The 24,622-nt window shown below is 34.7% G+C and overlaps 1 protein-coding gene across 2 annotated transcripts in view; it reads left to right on the top strand.

The window, feature by feature from the left end:
* Window positions 1–2,538: 2,538 nt before the first annotated feature.
* LOC124297733 (uncharacterized) overlaps window positions 2,539–24,622 on the top strand; it is a 31,650-nt gene continuing 9,566 nt past the window's right edge. The window contains exon 1 of one of the 2 annotated variants that reach the window (XM_046749045.1): window positions 2,539–2,558. The gene's annotated coding sequence lies outside the window, so the exon portion shown is untranslated. Of the gene's footprint in view, window positions 2,559–14,817; window positions 15,477–24,622 lie in introns of those variants that run through there. The other variant, XM_046749044.1, reaches the window with a different exon arrangement.

The raw sequence follows: 24,622 nt of genomic DNA, 5'->3' as shown, positions 1-24,622 counted from the left end.
CGAATAATAAGAAAATGCGATAAAAAATAGCAGGTTTCGTTTATATACATTTTTAGTTAGATGCGATTTACTCGAAACTTTGCAGACGTGGACTTTTGGGGTCGATGACTACGAATCAATATGGCGGACGTTAATTTAAAAAGTTGTTTGATTTCGACTAAACTTTATGTTACATGGTTTTTGGGGTCACCGATTACGAATCTGAACTAGGAATTCGAAAATTCAAATTGGCGCATTAAATATGGCGGACAAAACAAAGAAAAAAGAAAAAATTCTGTAAAATTTTTTGACGTGCGTTAAGTTTGTGCAAAAATTGGCATACCTACGGATTTTAACCGTGGATTAGCAGAAAATGCTTTTTTTCGTGGAAAGTATAAATTTCGACCGTTTGTTTACACGTGATATTTTTACAATAAGTAAAGATATAAAATTGATATTTTTTTTTTAGACTTGTAAATATTTCAGGGATTACGCGGAACCAAACAACTCGGCAGTTGTTGCAAAAAAAGTAGTTGAATTAAAGGGTTAACACACCTAGTTACAATTCGCAAACAACGCGTATTCACGTCTCGCGGAATGAAAAGCTGAATCGTTTTTTAACAAGATGAGTGTGTATTATAGGATATTACAGGCTTTGTTGTCAGTCTTGCAGACGGTACGTGTTCCAATTGTCAAAATCGAATTGACTCGATCCGTTTGATATCGCGTACCTGGATATAAGATGATGGATGGTTGCAGCCACTTGTTAAATGGGTCTCTTTCTCTCTGTGTGTGTTTGTGTGTGTGTGTGTGTTGAAGTTAAAAATACGTGCGGCCTATAAAAGATAATTGTAAAACGAGCACGTTTGCAGTATTCCGCGTGTGATATATTACCGTCGTTCACCGATGCATATAATAATCTCACCAAATCTCGTATCGCGGAAGTGATTGTATTATAATGTAACACGAGGTGAAATCTTCACCTTTTATTTTCGTGTCTTATTACCGGTAGATAGAAATTTCACCGTGTTTATTATTATAACTCTAATTTGGCAAATTAAAGACCTTCACAGAATTCCCAGCCTGTATTCGGTACAACAACAAAGCGGAGGCAATTTATTTATTGTTTGGTTAAAATTTAACGCGTGCCGAAACTAGCGCTGCTCTGCTTTTCGTCCGAGCGAAATTAGTGGTTGGGAAAAGAGAACCGATGTTGAATAAAATTTTCTTTACGGCCAACTGGCACGCATCGAAACAAAATTTTTCCAACGAAGTTAGAATTTTCTTTATCATCCTATTTTCTTGTTGCGACGATGAAGAGGCGTTTGAACAATAGTTCGTTTATAACGCTGCATTTTGCGACTACTCGTCACAGTTTGACTAAATTAGTCTCACACTGAATACTTCGCTCCACACCCATTGAAAATTCGTTTCGCATTTTACAGATCTTTTCGTACATTTCGTACATTTTATTTGGTTATTTGGCAATAAAATTTCTGGATAGTTCGTTTGGAATTTGAGAGAAATAGATGCTAGCAAATGGTATACACGCGTGTGTACTTTTGACGTGTAGTGTAGAGACCTTGATGGAAAGCGAGTTGGACATTCCTCGCCTCTCTTTCATTATTTAATGCATCTCATTTCTTTTCTCTTCTCCTTCTTTTTATCCCGACATCAAAGGATCTAGGTCTCTCCTTAATTTCATCGTTCAAATCAGCGAGAAACGATACGTGATACGAAAAAAGACAATTATGAATTTTGAAAAAAAAAAAAAAAAAGAAAAGATAGAAAAGAAATCAAGGGAATGTACGTATTAAACATTATCTGCAGTCCGTAACGGAGAAGATGAAAGAAAATACAATATTCGTCGCATTATATGACAGCTATGAAGATTGCGATTTATTTTTCATTACATGTATAACAGGTTTGAGGTGTTCGTTAAACCCAATTTTTTCATCAACGTATAAATCGCATTATTTCACCGTTTCATTATAAATCTATCTTCTCCTTTCTCCTCGTAGATTCTGGTTATAATTAGTCTCCTTTATTAAATATATACACTATCTATTATTTACTTGAAAAATCAGCGCGAAATTCAATAATATAATACAGTATAAACGTGACGTGTTATCGTTGAAATGATTTTAGAAGATTGAAATTCAATTCAACGTCTTTTCGTGCACGCTGTCGATGGTTCGTAATAAATCTAATTTGATCGGTGTGTGCGTGGAGCAGAGAGAGAAAAATAGATGAAGATAGACAGCGCCGTCTCCATGAAGAAGTAAAAAATCCAGACCTGGTTTTCAGACGCGGATAGATATGTATAATATATACATATACATTATACATGCATACATACCCATATCGAATAGATAGAATGTGGGTTGCACGTGAGGGAAATGTTTCTGTGCCCAACGACGGTCAAACTGTCTCTCACAGCGTTAAACATGATACATTCTACAACGATCCTCGGTGGATTTTCTCACTCCTTCGGTGCAAAGAGTCAAGTGTTTGAAGACGCGTTATTATAACTCAAGCAAAAACGACGTTGATCGCACTTGGAATTTATTATTTACAAGGTAAGAGATGGAGAAAGAGAGAGAGAGATTTTAAATGTGACCAGGGAATTGTGACGATTGGGAAATTTTACTCGAAATCACCTTGATTCGGTCGAAGTTTCGTCACATCGGTTGAATTTGACGCACCGTTGAACGAGCTGTGATCGATGAACGAATAAATGAATCTTCAACATCGGCAGTATCCGACTTTCCAGACTTTCGCTAACTAAGTACGTGTCCTTTGCTTGAAATTTCTATATAATTTCACTCGGTTTCTTTCTTTCTATCTTTCTTTCTTTCTTTCTTTTATCTTGTTTTCTCGTCCTCCTTAAATCGGAGCCATAGCCGAACAACGAAACGGACCCGTGTTCAGGATCGTTTCACCGATGCGATTTAAACTAGTAGAAATTGTTATTATTACAGTGGCGGATGTGCGCAGATGACGATTGTGGTGCGCTCATGACTTCCACACAAGCTGGGGACAAGGTTCAAATTGGCAATTTTGCCATTTTTCACAACCCACGCTGTGTCATTACTCTCGCGGATTGCATTAGACTTTTCTCTCTTAAGCCGAGCCACTGCGCTTCGCGTATGCGCTTGTATTATTATTAAGGGTTGTTGGACAATTTTACGCACGTTGGATACACGATATACAACTTCTCGAGTTCGTACGGACTCGTTATTTTCACTGTTTCTATTTGCAAGGACGGTGTAATTTACGAAGGCAACTCGATTTTACTTGGAAAATACTTCGTAGGGTTGTAAAAAAGTGAAAATGCACTTGATTCGGTTGATTTATGTTTGAAAAATTTATGCCCTGTAATATGAAACGGTTGGAATTCGGATTACGCAAATTCAGACACGGAATATAATTCGCTTGAGAGAGAGAGAGAGAGAAGTCAAATTACTTTTTTGATGTTCTCCTTTCTTTCAACGCAAAATCGATACAAAATGATAAATAACGAAGGATTTTTTTAAATTAATTTATCTGAATTACCAGTAATTTTTTTCTCACGAATAAATTTCATTCGTTGAAACTCTGGACGGTGAAATAAATTGAAAATCATACCTCTGTGAAGTATGAATGCAGCAAAACACAAAACGCAAACCGTGGTCCGAGTTCGGTATTATATAGGTACAAATAATACGCTGCGCAATTCAATGCGTGCATAAGCAGTGGTGTAATGTTAAATCTACTTAATTTGAAAATATTTTTACACCGAGTTTTTGCCGCCGCGGCGAGAAAACGAGACGTCAACTAAAGCTGGCCGTATTATTCCCATAGTAAGCGTCCTGCGGGACATATATTTGTATAAGTTATGTACAAAAACTGCTCTTCGTGCTAACGTACCGGGTGTACCGTTTGAATTTATATCCGTGCAAGTTTAGCGGCTGTAGAAAGAGGTGAAAATAAAAAAAAATAAAAAAACAAAAAAATAAGAGAAAAAAAGAAAAGAACGATATCCGCCGAAAACAGGTTTTTGTTTTGAGTTTCATTTTTACCGAGTCTTATGTGCATACCGCGTCAATGTTACTTTCGATTTTTCAAACGCGCAAATCTACGCAACTTTCTTCTCTCTTCTCTACTGGTTGAATTTTGAACCCGAGTCGAGAAATGATACGAATATCAGATCCGCATCCGCCTGTCGCAGGGTATCTATTACGATCGATCTTGATAATCAGAAACGTTCCTGTGACGTGTTTGTATTGAAATCGAAGCGGCAACGTTACGTAGAAATATTAAAGGGTCATATTTTATTACACTTTTCAGCTTTCAACTTGTGGCTTAAAAATACCTTCTCTGCATTCTTCTAACCGACTACCGTGTTCGCGAACTACTGTTATCGGTACAATCGTATGTATTTATATGTCGTACACAATTTTAAGACCGTATCAGCCGAAATCGAAAGTTGGGAAAAGGTAAAACTCTCCTCTCTTCAACGATTTTTTTCCTAACAGCTTGCGATATAAATCCAACTCCACTCGATTCGGTCAAATTCGTGCGATCAACGCGTAGCAATGCATCTTTTGCTTATCATCTATAGTCTATCGCCCATAATCTATCGTCTATCGTCTGTCATCAATGATCTATCATCCGTCATCGATCGTCCATTGTCTATTATCCATCGTCCATCATCTATCATCTATGCGTCTCTTACAGCCGCACAGCCATGCATCAGTGATGAATGAACTCGATGCGTGCAGGAGTGCAACAAACGACCTTGCACAAGGCAGTGCAGCGTACAAGTATGTGCAGAAGAGGAATAACGCACGCTTTTTCGTATCTTTCTCTTTGCCTTTACCGCTCTTTCACTTGAATAATACAAACCAACTTAGAGGCCGTTTTTAGGTTCTCATTTCAGATCGGACGCCTTTCACATTGCAATATCACATTGCGTTCTAAATCATGAATATTCAATAAAAGTCAATCGTTATACCTGCACAGTGAAATTTCAGAGTGACGTATAGTTGGAACTATTCCTAATGATTTCGGCATTTTCTGTTTTGGTTTTTCTTGTTTCCTCAACATAATGTACGATCATTTTATTAAATGAAAAGTGTTTCTTTTTTTTTTTTCGTACCAATTATTGAATTAGACTGTTGCAATTGATGATTTTATTCGAATTTAGTGAAGTTAATTACAATTAGAACTCGCGAGAATGAATTTTTGAATGAAATATTTCAAAATTTCGTTGCCAGTTTCAACTTGGAAGTTCCGAATTGAAAAATTGATAGCAAATCATGAAAAATTTATCTCGTATTGAGTCAAGGGTGGAAATTTTAATTTTTTTTTTTTTCATCCATCGTTGTCTTCTACGATTTGAGTTCATTAAGTTTTCGTTGGAATAAAAATGTGGGTAGAAACGATCATCTCGCGTCTCGGAAATTTTTGTTGTAATCTGATGATTCTTCGAAATTATTCGGGATTAAATAGTTAAAAGTCAAAAAGTTCAACAGAAATAAGAAAACCAAAAAATAAACGCTGCGGAATATAAACAATGTTGGGTTAAAAAAGAATCGTGAATCAAGCATGAGGCAGAAAATTAAAAACTCCTTTATTTCACCCGGGCGAATCATACGAATTTGAAATAAAAATTGTCGTTATCATCATCGGACGAGGTTGACTATACGTAAATCATATTCCATCCGTTTATTAAACGCCATTTAATAACGGTCGTGACGATGAGATTATGCTTTGCTATAATCTCAGTACGCAATAAATTGCGGTGAGCATGATAAGTTTACGTTAGATGTGCGTATAATTTAAATTCCTGCGACTCAATTAAAATTCGTCCCCTCACTGGCATCGAATCATTCCGACCATTCACGCATAACCCGGTTTATATACCTGTAATACCTATAATCCATACCTAATCGAAGTCTTACATACCTGCCTACATTACTTTGCGCACCGGGTATATACTTACTACGGTGTTTCAAAATAAAATATGTATATTTATTTTTGTTCTTCTTTCAAACAGGCTTAAAAGTTCCATTTAGATATAAAAATACCGCACTTTTCTGTTTTCCATAAGATTAACACGGAAAAAAACAGTTTTATACTCCTCCTCATTTTTGTAACCAGCTAACGACGCGTAGTACAAAAAGTTCACGGATCTATTTTTCTAAAAAATATATCGCTGTTCAAAAAAGGTCTCGTTATCATTTTACGACAAATCTACTCTTTCAAAAGTTATTCGAGTTCCTCGAATAAATTTTAAACGAGTGACTTTATCAGAAAATAACAAGAGATCCTTTTTTTCCAGAGCGTTCAATTCCCTGCAAAAATATACTTACGAATTTTGTGTACGACGTATAGTTGGATAGTTATAAAAATGAGAATGATAAAAAAAACTATTTTTCCCGTGTTATATTCTTACGAAAGGTAGAAAAGCGCGATGCGCGACTTCTCAACGTTAATTTAAAAGCTTTAATTTTATACCCGAATGGAACTTTTGAACCTGTTTGTAAGGAACAATTTTTTTTATTTTTCATTCTTTGAAACATCCTAACGTGTAACGTATACAACACGTGTACACAATGGCTGTGTACGAAACAAAGCAAGGATCTAAATCCATTCTTAACTAGAAAGGCGTGTGTGAGATCCGAATTATGTATGTGCCGAAACGATTCGGGCTGTCATTTGTAACTCGGTCTTTGCGGGGGCAGAAACGCGTGGAAGTATCACGTAGATAGAACGGTGATTAGCCGGGTTGCGTGAACGTTCGTAAACTTCAGCATGCAAACCGCTCGAGTTAGCCGTACGACGACGATGTTGCGGTTTAAGCTCGGTGAGAATTTTCCTCTCTCGCTTCTTTTACGTACACGATGTACCTTGTTGCGTATAGGTACGATTATACACACCTACCTGTACCGTACTTACCTCCACGCGAATGCTCTGAATTTAAACGATTTAAATTTCAAACGGTTTTTACGCGTAGGACGCACGTATTTCTGGCTTTGCGTTACTTTGCCTCGCGTTGCGTATACCACATTCCCGATTTCAAAAATGCGACGGAAGATGGAATTGACGGCTCGAGCGATTGGAATTTTATTTTGGAAGGAAATTTTTTTTTTTTTTTTGCCAAAATCAGGGTTAACGCACTGAGAGAAATTTTTAGTTCCAGTCGAACGCTCGGTCGTTAACGGTTTTCATTTTTTACCACGATCGAGAAATATAGTTCTGGGTAGAAAATGAAAATTAGTTTTGTAGCTGTTACCGGAATTAAGTCTAGTATACGTTTCTATTCTTTCTCATTACCGTCACTCTTGCTATATTTTCTCCTAACTGTTGCGAAAATTTACAGTTTATGCAACGATAAATTGACGTTAAAGCCCTGTTTAACTAAAAAAAAGTAGAGTAAACCGAAGAAACTGATTTTGCGTTTCAATTGCCAAAAAAGGATCGACAATAAAAATAAGGGGAAGGGGAAAAAATAACTGTTCGGGAAGTGTGTGCAAGTGCCTGTCAAATCGATTGAGTTTCAGTGATTCAATGCCGGATGAAATAGAGAAACGATGAAATTTCAACTATCCAAAGCTAACGATGAGCAAATGCCTTCTTAATCAATTGTACTGCCAGAGAAGTTGTATGCATGTCAATTGTATTCTCTGTATATAGCAATAAACATCAGAAAGTAGAAGTGGTTTTTTTTTTTTTTTTTTTTTTTTTTTCAACGAAGGCGAAACAGTTTGAAAATTTTTTAAAAAATGTCTCGTCTTTTCAAGATAGAAAGAAACGTCCTCAAGTATTCGATTAAATGAATTATTCCTTCTATTTTCACGATTCTTGTCCATCAATTCGCTTCTAACAATAATAATTTACATTATATCGCAATAATTACTCTGAAGTATTGAAAACCTATTTTGGTATACAATGAGAAATAGCAAAAATTCCGGAAAGTAATATGTTGGTTGAAAAGTTCTCTAGATATACAAAATATGGATGTCAAATAGGTAGTAAGAATATTTGCCACTATGACTCAAAGGGTCAACATTATGAAAAATACATTATGCATACAAGAGCCCAAGAGAAATTTCCCCGAATACGTGAAAAGAAGCTGATGAGACGAACTAGATACGAATGCAAATCTAGACGTGATGTGTTACCGCACCGTTTTCGAAGTGAAATTGAATTTCGTATTTATCGTACAATTTATCTGTTTTTTTTTTTTGGTAAATAATTGTGTGACAATTTCTATTCTGCTTCATCAAGAATCTAACGATTCGTATTAAATTTTCAACAATTATGCGGTCTCAAAAATTTTGCCTCCTTTTCATTAGAAAATAACGATTATACAGTTGCGATTTTATTTCGCATTTGTCAAACTTATGACGTATACATATATAACAGGATCCTATTCCAATTAATGAATTTTTTCCATTCTCTAACAAGCAGATTAAAAACCGAGAAAAACTTCTCTTATATATATATATATATATATATATATATATATATATAGCTGACAATTAGTGGAATCGTGTCAGTTGCATTTAGCCGATTTACAGTTAAGAATTCCCTGAAGAATCAGTTGATCTGCAGATCGTTTAGAGATAAGAAGCGGGGGAGCTCGGCTACTTTTTTTTTAAACTTGTACCAAACTACCGCCGGACTTAAAATACAGCTAAATATATCTCAAGGAATTAATTGTAAAGTTTTTAATTACCTCCAATAAATGGGCCGCGTACACAGAATTTTAGTTTAAATTTCATTCGATGCTAATGTTTCTACTCTTGTTTCTCTTAATACGTGTTGTACCTTTATGTTACATACCATATGTGTACACGGTAATTGTCACGGATGCTTAAGCCCGCTGTGATTTAAACCATATTACGTACCCAACTCACCGTTTCTTTTTTTTTCCCCGTTAATCCGACGTCTCCTCTTCGGAGTTTAATACCCATCTTATACGTACACACGTGTACACACAATGTTGATCTTAATTTAGCAAATTTCTTTTTCACATTTTCTTTTTTTTTTTTTTTTTCTTTTCTTCTTCTTCTTACCCCTAATTACCTCTCCGCTTGTTTCAATTCTGTACTTTAATTGACGTATAAGATATACCCATAACGCGTAATTGCCTTGTACTTAAACGTATTCAGACGTTCAGTGCAAAACGATCGAGATAAGAACTGTACCAAGGATTCAATCGGAATTCCCAGCGAATATTCTCAAATTTTGTTAGCATTTTTAAGCGTTGACCTTGTTTTTTTATTAATTGCTTTTTTTTTGTTTTTTTTTACCCCGACCACTAACGGGATGCTTGTCTGAATCATACCTTATTGTTTGCAAGTAAAATGACGAAGAAGATAAAAAGAAATTGCGAAAAATACATCTGAAATTTTTCGATCAATACAAGGGTTCGAATTTCGTGAACGATTAACTTGTTTGGTTCGTTTTTTGTTTCTGCTTATTGATTTCTATTATTTCAAACAACGTTAAACACTTGGATGAAAATCCATGCACTTGAAACACGCACGGAACTTGTATAGGAAAATAGTTTGGAAAGTGAGAATCCACATACCGGGACAATCTCTTGAAACTTGAAAATCAACCGCGCATGTGCCAAATAATTCAATCTCATTGGTCGGCGAAATTTTCCCGCGGCGATATTCTTGACTGCGATGCAGGCGGGCCAACCTACGCGAAATGCGTGCGTTTGAAGTTTCGAAGAGCATAAGCATCAAATTCCGACCGTTCTTCGAAGAATCCGACGCGACTCCGACCCGACAACAAATGCTTTCCAAATCTTTCCGAGTCACGACCTCAATTACTTGAGATTCTAACCTCGAAAATTCGTATTAACTACATCGCCGCAGGAAACGGTTTGACAGCTGAAAACTCGGGATGGCCAGCCTGCGCGAACAGCCGATAAAACTCGCGCATGCGCGGTTGATTTTCAAGTTTCAAGAGATTGTCACGGTATACAGAAAAAGTATACAGGTCCACAGGTTGCACCTATGCAGGGCGATAATTGGAAAAATCTATACAAAGGGTATTGTTTTATTTACTCTTATGTTAATCGACGCGTATGTACGTACGTAGAAACGGCATGTATTCGGATATATATAATATGTATAGTCGATTCCGGGTGGCGTCGGATTTAATATTTGATTGTGAACCAAGCCGGTCTAATGTTTTTACTTTTATCCTATCCGCGCATGGCAGGCGAGTTGGGTAAGAAAGAAAATGAAAAAAAATGCTTGAAAAAGATTCAATTAACTTAATTAGTACAAAGGCGACAAATTGCTCCCCATTTGTTTTATAATCTCTGCGGTTTACTGTAGTAAAATTAGTACGTGTCTAGCTGTCGTCGAGACCTTTGAGCCTTTCCTTACGATTGCGTATATAACCTGATGGAAACCGGTAGCGTTGTGTGCGTTCGGCAGCTATTTCAAAAGGTCCAAAATGTGTTTTTATGCAGCCGCGCGATGATTTAAACCGTCAGCGAGACCTGCAGAGACGGCATTTTGTTGTTTTACTTTAATCAGAGGTTTCGAATCGGTATTAGCCTAGATTACTAATCGCCGGTGAAATTGTATGATTGCAGACCGAGCGTGTGCTTGTAGAAAGAACTTGTACCGTATGTCGATTATTAGGATGCTTCGTTTGGAAATAACGTTCGTTTTCTATCTTTCTCTGTTTCTCTCTTCGTCTTTGTTTCGAAAGAAAAACTCGCTGCGAACGACGAAAAAGAAATTCTACCGAAGGGGATTTCCTCGATCCAATTTTAAAAGATTGCTGTTCGATCAATTCTAAGTTTTTGAACAAGAGTTTTGGATTTTTTTTTTTTTTTTATTTATCATTGTTGTCAAAATTTTTATTACCGAGCCGAATTCAATGATCGTACCGACTTGATCTTGGAAATATTTACCACAGTATTCGATTCTGTGCGCAATTTTTCATCGTGATCAGAAAAAAAAAAAAAAAATTCTTGGATAACTCAGTTGACGATTGAAAAAATTCTAAACCTCGAAAGTCTGTTTCTTCGAACGTTTCCTTGCGGTTGAATTATCGACTTTACGGCAAAAGTTCAATTCGATTCTCCATCAAAAAAATATATATCGAGAAAAAAGTCTATTGCTTTAACGATTTAAAAATCGTGTGCGTGTGTTTTTCACGTAAGAAATTCGTCTTCGACGGTTTTTAATAGTCAAATGTACAGATCGTGTTCACTTGACGAAAAAAACATGTCAAGCAATATCTTTGTCGGTATTTAAATTATCTACAAAATTCTTTCAATTATATTCGGACGAGTTGTCACGGTTACGAAAAATGTAAAAAAAAAAAGAGAGAAAAAGAAACAGAAAAAGGGATGAAAGGAAAATGGAAGAGGAGAAGGAAGAAAAAAAATACCATCTTTAACCGAATCGTCGCTCGACTCAAGGATGCATTTAAATTGTCGTAAAACTTGATGCAATTTCAGTCACGCGATCGTTGCATTAGAAACACACCCATGTATATATATATATATATATATATGTATATGACTTATAGGTATGTATTCCAGTTTTCGATCATGTGATGATAGCAGCGGTGAGCAATGTACGTGCGTGATGTCCGGACGAAGCTGAAATGTTGAATGAAATTGGGTTAACACCTACGAGACGACGACGACTCGCCTCCTTCTCTCTGTCTAACAATAAATACACCTTTCAATATACATATAATAGATTGTAGGTATGACTTTATTTTTTTGGCAAAAAGTGTGCCGTGATTCCACGATGTGCATGTTCGACTCAACGATCCTTTGATAGAAATCAGAAACGAATTTACCCCACTTGGGAGTAATGATCGTGCGGAGGTTTTTTTTTTTTTTTTTTACCTTGTTAAACCTACTGTCTCTTTAATCGATTGTACGTGTTTATTTATTCGCATGTACAGGTTATCTTTTTGCGAATGATAGTGCAGGATATTTCGAGTCGGATTGCACACTCTGTAATCGGTGGAAAAACTGAAGTCATTTGAAATTTGAAGTTACTTTAACGATCAGTCATGCTCCAAGTTTTCGTAAATCCTTACATATTATTGTTGCGTTTTTTTTTTTTTTTTTCTTTTTCCATGTTCTAATTTATTCTAGCTAACCCTGCAGGTCAGTGGTACACCAATCTCATTACGATGTAAAACGAATGGATACGTGTTGGTAGGTACAAGAAACGTACTTAACCCTTTCAGTCATATTGCAAGTAATATTATTCTCACCACTTATTTTATATCCATTTTTGTATAAGATTTAAAGAACTTTTCACTATATTTCTTCACGAATTTTTGCTATTTCTCGTAGTACCTATACTGATAGGTTATCAATACTCGAGAGTAATTATTATGATATAATGTGAATTATTATTGTTAGGAACAATTGGAACATTAAAAACAATTAGGAATTAGAAGAAAAAAAAACAATTAGGAACAAATAAAAACAAAACAACAATTTCCTAGAAAGTTACCTCTCTACGCGCATACATAGTTTACATAAATTATAAGTTTTTTGGGATCGCTGATTACGAATTTGATATCGGATTTCAAAACTTGAAGATGGTGGAGCCGATATTGCGAACGAAAATTTGAAATTCGATCGAATCCGGAGAAAAAACTCTGTCCAAGGGTTTTTGGGGTCACTGATTACGAATCTGAAATCCAACTAGCAGCCCCGAAAACCACTGCGCGAAGTTTTTTGACCGGATCTGATTAAATTTGAAATTTTCAATTTTTTGACTTTTGATTTCAGATTCATAATCAGTGACTCCAAAAAAAAAACCATAGAATACGATGTTGTTTGTAAAAGTTGAGTGGGTAGAATAATATGTGACTCGAAGGGTTGAGGATGAAAGAGTAGCTTTTCATTCATACGGTCCGGACCATTAATTTTTAATTTTCACGGGTAATCAAGGCGCGTGCGAGTTGCATGTGCATACATACATAAGATACATACATTTGTAACGTGGTACTCTATCCACACAGAAAGAGAGAAAAAGCAAGACGTATGCACGTGTGTACGTATATATACAACGCGAACCCTAAAAACGGTACTTTCATTTGTCAGGGTCTAGTTAGTGAACCGTGAACGTTCATTAAAACCTCCGCACGATTAAGAACAAATGATACAGATATACTCCACATACATCCTGCGTGTTCGTCTTATTTTTTTTTTTTTTTACAACGTCTGCATGCCTGGTACGTACAAAGACGTTCGCAAACCCAACTGTAACACCGTCGGACGTCATTTAAGGGAGACGAAAGTATCTCTTCGACGTAGGAAATCGAGTTTACGATCTTCTCGGTATCAGACACACCTTTATTGACCGTCAGACGCGTGTGACTTTTACGTGGTTCTCGAATTATACACAGTGGAAATCGTTGTGTATCGCGACTCGAATGATATTACACCGACACTTGTGTCTTACAATTAGGTGGGTAGTATCCAGGTTTCGTACGCGTAATCATCTCCATTCACGAAATCGCGACATACGCGTGCAATGCACGTACGTATACCTGTAATAAGGGTACAATCCTTGACGCGTATCTTCTGCAGCGTCCGTTTTTACCTACGGGTTATAAAAAAAAATAAAAAAATTTCAAGTTTCCGTTAGTTGCCATAATTTACCTTTTTAATGGAAAATCTATCGAATAATTATAAATTATCGGACATGTTAGTCAAATTCTGTAAAAGCTTGTGCTACAATATTGCAGGTAATGTAAAGTAAGTTTCACATTAATATGCTTAACCGAGGTTTGAATTTTTACAATAATGTAATTGTGAAAAAAGAAACACGTGTTACACAGGATTAAAAACCTTTTTTCCGGTAATTTTTTTTTTTCATTTCTTTTTACCGACACATTTAAATCTCACTAATTCCTCACTGATCTTTTTTTTTTTTTTAAACGGTACCAAGTTCTTCTGACTTTAATGAAAATTTTGACGTGTTAAATATTCTTACGTTATTTCAACCTGTTCATTCCTACTCTTTTGTTTTTGTTGCAAATTTTTCGAAATTACGTTACACGCGATTCATATTGTACTATAATCGGAAGAAAAAAAATCCCTTTCTTCTTGCGAGTTTCATTGATATTCTCTGTGACATCCGATATATTAAAATAATCCAAATTATTATCTTCCGTACCTTGAACTTATGAAATCACGTTATTTGGTGTAAATTTTTTTCAAAAGATTTTTAAATTTCTAACATCAATTCACATACCAAACCCAATCATTTTTCTCTCATTCGCATCAAAAATAATTAACGTGTCCAAGGGACGAAATTCAAAAAAAAAAAAAGAAAGACAGAAGAAGGAATAGAAAAACATCATTCTTTTGAGAAGACGAAAAAAATAATAACAATAATAATAATAATAATTCACCGCAAGGTTGCGTAAAAAATTTTATTCAAGAGACGCGTGCCGGACTCGAGGTTGTTAATTAACTTTAAGATATACATTAAAACAGCATATAATTAATACAGGCAATGCTTGTCTGTATAACGTATGTAATGCACGTAAGGCAAATTAGGGGAACCGCTCGCTGCTGCTTCTGATGATTCCCTGATGCGCGTCTCGAAGAAAGTACATCTCAGGGAGTCGTCGTCGTTCTTTTCGGACAAGGCGAGAGTCGCAGAGGTTTACTTTACTTATATTATACATATACATACACGGAGGTATGTGTGTATATAGACGTATATATATATATATGTGTTTGTGTGTGTGTGTGTGTGTGTATAATATAAGTGAAGTTGGAGAGCGTCGAGAGAGTGGGGCGAGTAGCATAAGTATGGGAAGGACTCGAGAATAACGCTCATTCTGATACCAGCCTCAATGTAACAAGTATCTCGTTGCGGAAACTTTGTACATGTTGTTAAACAAGTATAATATACACTACGTGTACATGTAAGTTAATAAATACAAGAGAAGAAGAAGAAGAAGAAGAAACGTAATAATAAAACAGAAGAGAAAAAGAATCACCGTAGGAAAATGTGCGACAGAGATATTTGTCCGGTAGAAAATTATTGTCAATTTAATAAATATTAATGACAATAATCGTATCGAGGATACTTAAATCGACGCGCGAAGAGGGAATTTGACACGTTTTATAAATTTCATTTCTTATTCGATTTATTCGCAAATTGATATATTTGCGTGGAAAATTTCAAAATTGAAATATAATAATAATAATAATAATAATAGCAATAATATTGAAAAAATTAAAAAACGAAACAAAAATCGAGTTTAAGGTGATACGAAATTTTTGAGAAACAAATATTTGGACCGTAATTATGACACAGAGGAAAGTTACCAGTTTGTGAAAATAAGGAGGCTCTCAGAGCTGCTGCATCGGCATCAGGATAATAAGATCGACGTTGCATCGGTATTATCTGTATATATATTGATTCCGAGTGATCGCAGTGTCCTCCGTTCACCGGGAGATTTTCTCGAGGTCGTTACAGGTTGGTACAATACAAAATGTAATTAGAGACGTAATTATTTGGATTTTATTTATTACTCCACGCTGTAGGAATTTTCATTCTTCCACTTTACGTTAATTCAAGGCTTTCGTTATTTTATTTTTTATTTTTTTTATTTTTTCTTCTTTCACGCAACGTTGTACCGTTGTACAGAAACAAATGATATAATTTAACATCGACATCGCGCGTAGTATATATGTAATAAATGTGCGTATTCACATTCGCACGTGTTTAATAATTACGTAGAGAGAAAGAGTAAAAGTTTTAAAAAACGATTGTTGTTTAAATTCGTCTGTATAATATGTTGACGATGATTAACGCTTTTCCGATATTTCTCGTTTCTTTCTTTCTTTTATTTAACTTTTGCCACGATTCACACGACGCAGAAAACTCGAGCTGAGATCGGTCGAACGGTATTTTATGTTTATGCCTGAACGTTAAATACATATTTGACGTATTATATGTTAATTAATATCGTTCGCAAGAACAGTTAAAGGTCACGATACAACTTCCAAACTTTTCTTTGCACATCGTTGCGTGTAACAATCACGTTAACGTTGAATAAGTAATTTTTATCAAATAGAAAAGGAAAAAATTTGACGTAAGTATAGAAAAGAAATTACACAAGGGCAGAACCGTGAAAGAATTCACATATTTTGCGCTATTCTTTACGATATGTTAACCTGTGAGAAAAATGCGGTTGTTACTCCGCGATACTTTTTACATTCCATGTGGATATTTTCTTTCTATTTTCTTATGCATACGTATATATTACTATATATATGTGTGTGTGTGTGTGTGTGTAATCCTGGATAGTCAAGCGGTGATTTTGTATGCACGGCGGTTTTAAAATCCGGATCTCATATAACTGTTCGGAGTACGGCATTCCGGTTAACCGGAAGTTTTCTTCTGTGATATTTGAACCCGACGGTATTCTCGCGTTTTTCGAAACTACTGCGAAATTTGACGAAACAAGACGGATGCGGCATGACTGATAATGATGAAATAAAACGAGGGTAAATAAATTGACGAACATACGAGTATAAATAATAAGACAACGAAACTATGACTTTACTATTTTTAAGTATAATTTTCTGTCTTGACACGCATAAACAAATTCTGCGGATAAGGGTAAACGTTTAATTCATCGTCGGTGCATTTCCGGTGTGACAACTCGTCATGGGTGATGATATTTTTCGCGTCCCCAAAACCCACTGCCCGCCTCTAACAACCGGATTAGAACATTCGGAGACCGCCACTAGCTTTTATTAGGCACGCCAAGAGTGTCTTTTTACTCTGCGCGTGCTACAGTTTTGTTATTACGCGGATCGTTTACACAAAGTTATATTCGTATCACCCGGAAATATTGTTCCGCGAGTGAAGAAATTTTTGTATAATTTTTTTTCACTCTCTCTCTTTTTTAAGAGACTGTAAATTTAAACTTGGAACTTTTATACATCGTTTGAAATTTTTCAATTTTACTCGTTTGCCAAATACTTATTACTATAATATAAATGTGTGATTTAGTTTGAAATAAAAACTATGAATATTTAAACTTGGTACAGTTAAAGACTTTAAAATATATGTAATACAATTTATAACGATCGGATTGGGTTCGTTTTATTTCGTTTTGTTCATCGTTTTTATTTTCTAAGATACGAAAAATATCTCGCGAATCATAATTTTGGATTTGAAAGACCTGGAGAAAATTTTACGTTGCAATTACCAAAAAAAGGATCGACGACAGCGCAAAATGGTTAGGCGTGCCTCGTTTTTCGTAACGATACCTGTTTTACTCAATTTTTCTAGTCATTATAAAAAATGAGATTTTTCTCAGTGCAGTGCGAAATTAGTCGCAATTCTACAGCCTCGGCTTGTATGAACAATGAAACTTTTCTCTGCAAAGAATATCAAAGAGGTGTATTACGTGTAGGCGGTTAGTTACGAAACGATGCGAAATTAAAACGCTAACACAATTCAGCAGCAATTATCGCGGTGTTTTAATCTTTCCAGGCTCTTTGCGTCAAGAAAATTACGCCTGACGTGATGTCTGTTGTGAAAAATCGTTACTTTTACTCGTATAATTTTTGCAAGCATTTCGCGTGTCTTATTCGTTGCAAATCTAAACACCGATGAAATCGGAAACTTGCCGAGTAATCAATTTTTGGGATCGAGTCGAACACTTTTTTTTTTTAACTGCAAAATATACGTGGCGAAATTTATACACTTGCTTCCGAGTTTTCGTTAAGCGCTTTTAGACGATTTACAGTTTTCAATAATAGATGAAAATAATAATAATACTGTTGATGGAATAAAATTTTTTCAATACTTTTTCCACATAATATAACGCAGTCAACGTTTTATTTCTAAGTTGTTTTGCACAGTTCTGAATTTCTGTAAATATCCGAATAATCATGAAGATTGTCGGCGAATTTCGCGGGAGAATGTAAAAAAAAAAAAAAACAAAAAAATTAAACAACTCATGGAATTCTCATCTTTTCTACGATTATTAAGAAATCGTTTTGAAATTCTCTGTAAATTTCTCAAACTGTTAAAATGCGTCTAGCTATTGTTTTACAGTTAAAATTGTACTTGAATCGATTATTCACATAATTGTTAATAATTATTACAGAAATTAACCAATAATTATTATTCTATGGAAAATTTCAAACAGTTGTCTTTATCCTGCGTCGATTATACGTATTTTTAGATAAAATTTCTCACACACTTCCGTAGATATTCGAGCCATTGGATACCGGTTGATCCAATTCAGCTGGATCATTGAGTTGATCGTTACAATAAAAAAAACTTTTAAAAAACAAACGGAAAAACAAGGAAATGAAAAAGTAAAAACAGTGTTTTGCCAGCCAACAGGCCGACGAAATGCCTCTGAAATACTAGCACCGGAACTGATTGCCAATGATTGGGAAGAACGTAGCATTGAATAAAAAGACAAGGTCTAAAGACAATTTTTACGATTCGCAGAAAAATTATCCTATATCTGTATCTATTATTATGTATATAATATATACGTGTATGATGTTTTAGTCGATGATTTTCTAATTTGTCTTGTTTTGTTTGCAAAATTTTATCTCGATTAACATCAAATATCACTTCACGACGCGGCGAAAATTTTTGCGGTTTGATTTTCGTGACGCAAATCGTAAAGAGGGAATTGTTTTAATTCAGTCTTGAAAAGTACATCGAACCTTAATTGGTACGTATATTATGTACAAGCGGTCTTAAGCACGTGATCAATCGATCGATCGATCGATCGATCAATCAATCAACCAAACAACGAATCTAACGTTACACGCGCACAGCTGAAAAGGAATTTTTATTGACTCGAAAGAAATGACAACTATATAATGTACGATATAATCGGATTGCCGAAAGACTCGGAAATACAGCACAAGATCAAGGTCAGTCAAGCTGCGATGGACGTTAAACTGCGGTAATTTAATCGGCATAATGATTGCAATTCGTGCGACGCGAAGTTCGATGTCAGCAGAGTCTATCTCTGAGATGCGGAAAGAGGGAGAGAGAGAGAGAGATGGGGAGCATCTTTTATTAACTATTGGGCGAATCGATCGGTTAGATTTTTCAATCGATACCGTACGTTTCTTAAACTTTAAATTTTAATGTCTTCGTTAAGTCGTTGAAGAAATTCATTAAGGCAAACGATTAACAGATGTCGGGATAGCCAAAAAACGTGTGAAAAACGCGATTCTGAAACTTTCTGATCCAAACCTTTTTTTTTCATAGAAATTGTTGGCAGATTTTTGCAGAATACTTCTTCGAAAGCTTACGATCAAATGTTAAGTGATTAATTCCACGATTTTGTTGAAGCTATGGAATTTCTTCAATCAACTTTTTCCGTTTTTTCGACTCTTAGACACATTGGATACCTAATTATCGTAATTTTGTTTTTACATCGAAATTTGAAGAAATCACAAGGATTTTGAGACAATTTTAGAAAATGGTGAAAGAAATTTACTCAATTATACACTGATTTGAAAAATTTCACACTACTACGATAATTCGAAACTGGACTATTTTGGTATTCTTCGAAAATTCCGTGATAATCTCTGTAACTAATTCTGATAAGCCTGAAACATTTTCCCACGAACATTCATTCGGAGATTGTTTAACGTCGGATGAAACGTTCGCACTCTACAGCTGTTGTTTAATAGTATAGATATCTACGTCAAAGATCAGAGAACATTGCCAACTGTACAACGGGACTGTCATTTGCACCGCCGTCAAGTGAAGAAGAAGAAGAAAAGAAGAAGAAGAAGAAGAAGAAGAAGAAGAAGAAGCGCGTGCGCTTGTAAAAACTAGGTGTCGTCTATATCCATCAGGTATTCCATCGACGACGTAGACAAGAATATCGTTCCGCGAAGAAAGACTTGAATTTCAACCTTAAGGTCGTGTAATACTCCTGCCTTTACCGACCGAGCAAACTCACCCTTCTTCTTCCTATATTAAATGAACAAACGATCGGAAAGAGTTAAAGTTTCGATAGCGCGTCGTTCTTTTGTAGCGGAATTCGGGAAAGTTAATAATACACCGAAAATGGTGAAGTAAAAAATTTGTGCCAACCTTTTATTAACGTAATTATTACGATTTCTAATCCTCGTTCAGCGACCTCAATATTGCATGAAAACAGTTTCACGATGGATCTTTATTTTACTCCTCATTCTTTCCAGAATTCCGTAAAGTATCTCAGCTATGCACTTTTTGGTCCCTGAATTGCGGGAAATGTAGGAATATCAAGACGTGTAAAAAAAATAACACATGCTTTTGACGATTTTCGGGATATGAGTAACTTTTCTTAATTCCGTTGCAAAAGAGCGATGCACCGTAGAAATTTGATACCTTTTTATTCGTTTGTTAAAAAAAATGATAACCTTAACTCACCGTCAATTTTGCGTGAAAATATATTAACGAAAATGAAAAATATCAAGAGACTTTTTTGTGGTCTTCGGATATGTTGTTCAATATTGCATATTTTCAGCACTATTGTGACCTCTAAACTGAAAAAATTGAAGAATCGAAAATAATCGTATTAAATTGAGAGAAAATAGAAGTTTGTATAATTTTTAATTTTTTTTTTACAAAATATTGTTACCTACAAAACAGATCTCTTGATATTTTTCACTTTTGTCCGTATTTTTACGGGAAATCGACGTTGAGTTAAGGTAAGCATTTTTTTTTTACATGTTATATCGATGTAAAAACGAAAATTCGAAAGCAGGGCCTTTAAATCTTATCCGGTCGACCACAAATTCCCAGGGGATTTTTTTTCTTTTTTGCATCATAAACAACGGTTTATGAGGAATCCGCACTGATAAAAATAAAATAATCTCATTAGGTAGGAAAGTATACATATATATGGGTACATTTGCACACGTAATTGCTCATGAAAAGTCAATCAGAGACACATTTAACATGTGTGAATAAATTTTTCACCCGAAGCTGTGAGCAACACTTTATATTTTATTAGACCGATCTTTTTCGCGGTGCTCATCGGAGTGAAACCGTATTAATATTAACGCCATGTGAAATTGTGCAGGCTGCAGATGGACGAACGAATATGAAAAAGAAACTTGCTGTCACCGGTGAAATTTGATGCTTTATTTAAATTCGTTTCAATCCTGCGATAGACCATATTTTACGATTAACATAAACTGGGACACTTTTTACATATTATAACTATATCAACTTTGATATACTGTTACTTTATTTACTTTTTTTTAATCTTTTTTTTTCTGTTACTGCAATTTAACAGATAGTAAGGACTGGTTGAATAAGTAATGCAAATACTTTTTCGTTTTGAAAATGCGATAAAAAAAATGTAGCATGTGTATTATTTATATATATATATAAACATGATGTAATTATCTTGACGTGAAAAATAATCAAGTTCGTAAAAAGTTGGTAGAAATCGTATAAAATCTATTGGTTTTTTTTCTGATTAGTTTAATTTCCAGTACAGTGTAATACTTGTAACTTTTTTCAGCCGCGTTTCACGACAATCTTTTTCTCTTAGTAAAAATAAAAAATTGAAACAAAATATGCGAAGAACACAATTTATCAGTAGAGTTAGACGGTACAGTATTCCTGGAAACTTTATCAACGAACTACAAATGTAAAATGAAAAAAAATATATATATATAATATTCGCATAGAAAAATGCAGGAATGTTGTAGCTCTGCAATTGGATTGGTTAGAAACAAATTTCGAAGCTTTTGACGGTCAGTGATGGACTTTATAGATTTTAACGGGTCTTGAGGAATTTACAGAGGTTCAGTTCGAGTCTCGGGTCTTGTGTGAAATATTGCCTTAATGGGATCGTCTGGTGTGAAGGCTGTTTCTTTAAAAGGTTTTTGAGTATTTTTTCACACAAACCGTTGAAATAAAAATTCTGATTATTTTCACATTATATGTATTTATCGACGTTTGAACAAACTTTGTGAATTTTTTAGTAACGAAATATCGAGTATAACCTAATGTATAGTGCGCGATAGGAACGGATGTAAAAAAAAGTGTAGCGAGCTAAACAAATGGAGAAAGAATTTTTTTCGTAAATCAAAATCTACTATAAACATCATGATTATCTTAATTCAAGCTATAGATATAGGTATAATAAAGATGGTGTAAAAATTTTAACAAGATCGGTCTAGTTTCTTTTTCAGACATCCCGTCTACACTTTTTTTTTACATACGTTCCTATCGGGCATTATACAATACAAGTTATATGCAATATTAAGTCTCCGAACAATGAACAAAGTTTTTCCATACGTCGATAAATATAATGTGGAAATAATGAGAAGTTTTATTTCAATGGCTTGTCTTGAAAGGATACTCGAAAAAACCTTTAAAGAAACAACCTTCACACTGGACGATCCCCTTAAATCATGTAAATTATACCGTTTTCTACTCGCAGCGGTGCGTTGAATAATAAATTATATTGTTTTACCGCAGAAATGTCTGATCTTTCAGTACACCTGCAACATTCACCTGCACGATGATTCACGGTATGGAAAATAAAATAAGCTTTTTTTTTTACTCCTAGCGACAAGCGAAAGAACGAATTTTCTTTACTCGTCATCAGTTAATTAGTACTAAGTGTACAACTTATAATGAAATATACTTTGCTAGGTCTGTGATAAAATTCTCGCAAAGATTTTGGTAAATAGTTTTTTTTTTTTTTTTTCAACGAGTTTCCTGCTGTTTGCACAAAATTTTCATAAAAATTGAAACATTCCAAAAATATCATGGGACAATTCTCATGCTTTTGTAAATTGTTTTTATACATTTGTAAAATTGTTCAATCGTAGTTACTACAGTGCGAAAAATTTCATTTGTTGCAGGAATTAGGAAAATTGAATTGAAAACTGTTTAAATATTGTTTTTTCATTTTCTACCTAGAACTATATTTTTCCATCATGGTGAAAAATGAAAATAGTCAAGGACCGAGCGGTAACCCGGAACTAAAAATTTCTCTCAGTGTATTCGGTAGAAATAGAAAATAAAATTTCCAAGTTACGTTGAAACACTTTTTATCCTATTACGGCAGCAGAGTCTCGTCAGATTGTTATCTAATATATTTTCTCGTGCATCGCATTAGCCTCGGCGTTAGCAGAGAGACTTTGTCGTGTGGGTGCAGTTAGCGGTAGCGGATTTCTGGATACCGCAATCAGCGCACGTTAAACGATGCACGCATGTAGCAGCTCGTATTTATATTTATACCTACCGGTAAATGAAACGCCAAAGAATCTCGATAAAACTTTATTTTATACGTATGGGAGGGTGTAATAAAACCCAGCCGCAGGTCATCGGCTATGATATTTTATGCCTGCGTTAATACAGTTTATGCAAAATTCCGCGAAAGTCTTTGGCGCACTTCGCAAACGGTTGTAAAACCTCTCTTCTTGTCGACAATATTTTGTTGGTTATATTCGACTTTCAACTTCACGTCGTGATATCAATTTTACTGTGTTATTTTTTTTTTATTTTACTTTCAACCCTAATCGTCGCAGTGACTTTGAATTAGAGATAAAAATATAAACATCTTCTCAATTCGCTTATGGGTTACAAAATTGCGTACCTTAAATTTCGATGACGATAAAGTTCGTAACGTTTTTTAATTTGGGATTATACATTTGTAGGAGAAATTTTATTTCGCAATTTCACGATGGTCTGAAGTTCGATTAAACGGTGATAAAGACGAAACAAAATTTTGCTCTTGAATGTCATCGTGATGGATCGGAATATAGTTAATTGTTGAACATATTTCGTTACGTCAACTTCAAATTTTCGATGTAAGTTTTTCAAGAATAATTTTAATATTCTTTACCCGCTGTGTAATTATTTGCTTAATATTTATATACCTGCATACGTGGTTGAATATCTGTTTTATAGGATGATTTTCTCGTCTTCTTTCTCATGTTCTCTTTTTCTCCAACTTGTATATATATAAATATACATATATATATACTTGTGACTCACCACCCTCGATTTTCACAATTTTTTATACAAATTTATATTTATACAAAATCGCAAAACCAATTCCGAAAATGGCGTGTTTAAAAATTTGAAAAAATTTACAGTGATTCTATGATTCGACATGAGATTTTTGAGCCCCACGTGATAATGGAATCTCAATATTTACTATTTTTTTAGTTTTTAGTTTTTAGTTTTTGCATATCTAAATCGTTTTTTTTTTTTTCTCTTCTTCTTCCATCCATCTCGACGTAAATAGGTTGCAGAATTGCATTATTTTCAAGATTCCATGATTTATTATTTAGATCAGGGATTAGGAAGAAACAAAAAATAAGCACCAATTCATAGAACAAATCGTGGAATATTCTACGTGAATTTTTGCAAATTTTAAAAAATAGCGTGTTTTGCAATACGATTTTCAATTTTCATTCAAATTTCAATCGTGTCTTAAAAAAAATGTTTAAAAAATTTCGAGGTCCTCTTGGGTCGATAAGAACGTTATACTAAAAAATGATTGAAAACGAAGAGGCTGGCATACATAGGTTGCTAATTTGAAGTGGAATGCTCCATATGTATATTCACACAAACACACACATGTAGAGTAAAAGAACTAGCATTCT

This window comes from Neodiprion virginianus, chromosome 2 (genome assembly GCF_021901495.1).
Source record: "Neodiprion virginianus isolate iyNeoVirg1 chromosome 2, iyNeoVirg1.1, whole genome shotgun sequence".
NCBI lineage: Eukaryota > Metazoa > Arthropoda > Insecta > Hymenoptera > Diprionidae > Neodiprion > Neodiprion virginianus.
Note: the sequence above shows the minus strand (reverse complement) of the source record. Positions and strands in the feature narration are given on the sequence as shown.